The sequence below is a fragment of the Heterodontus francisci genome, unplaced genomic scaffold, assembly GCF_036365525.1.
Source record: "Heterodontus francisci isolate sHetFra1 unplaced genomic scaffold, sHetFra1.hap1 HAP1_SCAFFOLD_51_2, whole genome shotgun sequence".
In the NCBI taxonomy this organism is placed as follows: domain Eukaryota; kingdom Metazoa; phylum Chordata; class Chondrichthyes; order Heterodontiformes; family Heterodontidae; genus Heterodontus; species Heterodontus francisci.
The window spans coordinates 2,950,793-2,952,855 of NW_027141369.1; the positions used below are offsets into that span (position 1 = coordinate 2,950,793).

The 2,063-nt window shown below is 50.8% G+C and overlaps 1 non-coding gene across 1 annotated transcript; it reads left to right on the forward strand.

Moving 5' to 3' along the window:
• The first annotated feature begins 243 nt into the window (after positions 1-243).
• Positions 244-334, forward strand: trnar-ucu (transfer RNA arginine (anticodon UCU)). Its single transcript is given in 2 exon segments — positions 244-280; positions 299-334. It is a non-coding gene; the product is annotated as a tRNA-Arg (tRNA).
• Positions 335-2,063: the final 1,729 nt, after the last annotated feature.

Consider the following 2,063-nt stretch of genomic DNA (forward strand, 5'->3'; position numbering starts at 1 on the left):
ACTCCTATGTTCCTCTTTTCTTAAGAGAGTTGGCGCCAGCGCGCAGCCCTGCTTTACCCCACTGCTGATCTTGAAAGTGTCTGATGTTGCTCCATTGTAACTGATGGAACTGTGCATGTTCTCGTGGAAAGAAGAGATGATGCCCAAGAGTTCAGGAGGGCAGCCGAGTTTCCATCGCAGTTTGAAGAGTCAGTCTCTGCTGACAAGTTCAAAGGCCTTGGTGATGTCGTTCAAAATATGTGTGGCTCTGTGGCGCAATGGATAGCGTGTTGGACTTCTAAATAATGATAAAGAAGGCATTCAAAGGTTGTGGATTCAAATCCCACCAGAGTCAGATTTTGGACCAGAGACAGAAGAGCACAACGGAACAGAGTAAATAAGTGTGTCAAAAGCACCGACTCAGAGACAGAGCGAGAGAGGTGGAGCACGGCAGGAGCGGAGCAGGGGTAAAAAAAATCAAGGGGTGACATCACAATGGAGAGTGAGAGCAGGGAAACAGAGAGCCGCTGGGGTGAGGATACAGGATTTGGTTCTTTCTTCGGTGCAGTGGAAGGAGCTGTTTGGTGAGGATCTGGTAAGCTGTGACATCACAGGCAAGCAGGTAGTTGATTGGTTTGGAAGAACCGACCTGCTTGATGCGCATCTGGTAAGTGATTAAGGTCCATTTTAGTCCTAATGTTTAAAATAGTAAACAAACTAGTAGTAAGCTTAATAAAATATACAATAAAATAAACAATTGAATAAAATAATTAAGTAGTTAATTGAAACACGTTAAGGATGACAGGACAGGTGATGTGTCACAGCTGCAGCATGTGGGAGCTCCTGGATGCCAGTGTGATCCAGAGCAAACACATCTGCAGCAAGTGTAGTATCTGTTCTTATCAGTGCTTATTTGATTGAGAAGAGACCATGATCATTGCCTTTTGATCCTGGGGGAACTTTGAGTAAAATGGCTATAACCAATTTTCGAGTTTCGGGCCAGGGAGTGCGCAACACTGTTCGGGTGGTCGTGAAGGACAAGGAAGGAGATGCACCAGTCGATCGCACCTTCTTCATCAAGAAATTTCTCTTCGATTGCTGCGGATTTCAAGCGACGGACGTCTTCTGCCTGCAGGATTTCCCCAGCAGTGGATACTTCGACGTGACGTTCCGGAACGTGGCGGGATGCATCAAGTTTCTGAAGGCGTTCAAGGTGAAAGGGGACCGGGCGCCACTGTCGATCCTCACAGCGGAGCCGCTCTTCACGCTTCCGTCACAACGGTACCGGGTGGTGACGATTCACCTCTACAACCACCATGTTCCGGTGGTGGATGTACTCACCTTTCTCGCCAGGTACGTCGAGGTGGCCGGCAGCAGCACTGATGTCAAGGACCCCTTTGGGATCTGGACCAGCAAGCGGCAGGTCAAGGTGACCTTGAAGGTAGATCCCAGTGGAGCCATCAGCCACCCTCCCTCCAGCTTCGCTATCGGGGGAAGTCGAGGCTTCTTGGTCTACGCTGGGCAGCCCAGAGTTTGCCGCACCTGTGGCAAATCTGGTCACATGGCAGCCAACTGCAGCACGGTTGTTTGCAAGAACTTCAAGGAGGAAGGCCATCAGACCAAGGACTGTAAGCAGATGAAGTGTTGCAACTTGTGCGGTGCGGCAGGCCATCTCTACAAGACCTGCCCCAAACGTTGCCTCAGCTATGCTCAGGCGGCAAGGTCCAAGGAAAGGCCGGGAGAAGGTTCGACGAAGGCGTCCGCTGTTCGAAAGGAGATCAGCAACCTTCTCCACAGCGAGGAACTTCAACCTGAGAAGGAAGGGGAGGCAGCTGAAACCAACGACCCAGCACCTATCCAGCGCCCGGAAACCCCTCCTCCACAGACAGAATCAATGGAGGAGGAGGCAGCAGATGGACAAACAGGTCAGTGGCAAGTGGTCCAGAGGAAATCCACAAAGAAAAAACATCCCAAAGCCACCACCCAAACCAGTGGCAAGAGGAGGCTCTCTTCTGAATCAGACTGCAACAACTCCTCTTCACTGGACGGGGAAATGCTGGAGCGACAGCCCCTTCAAAAGAGGC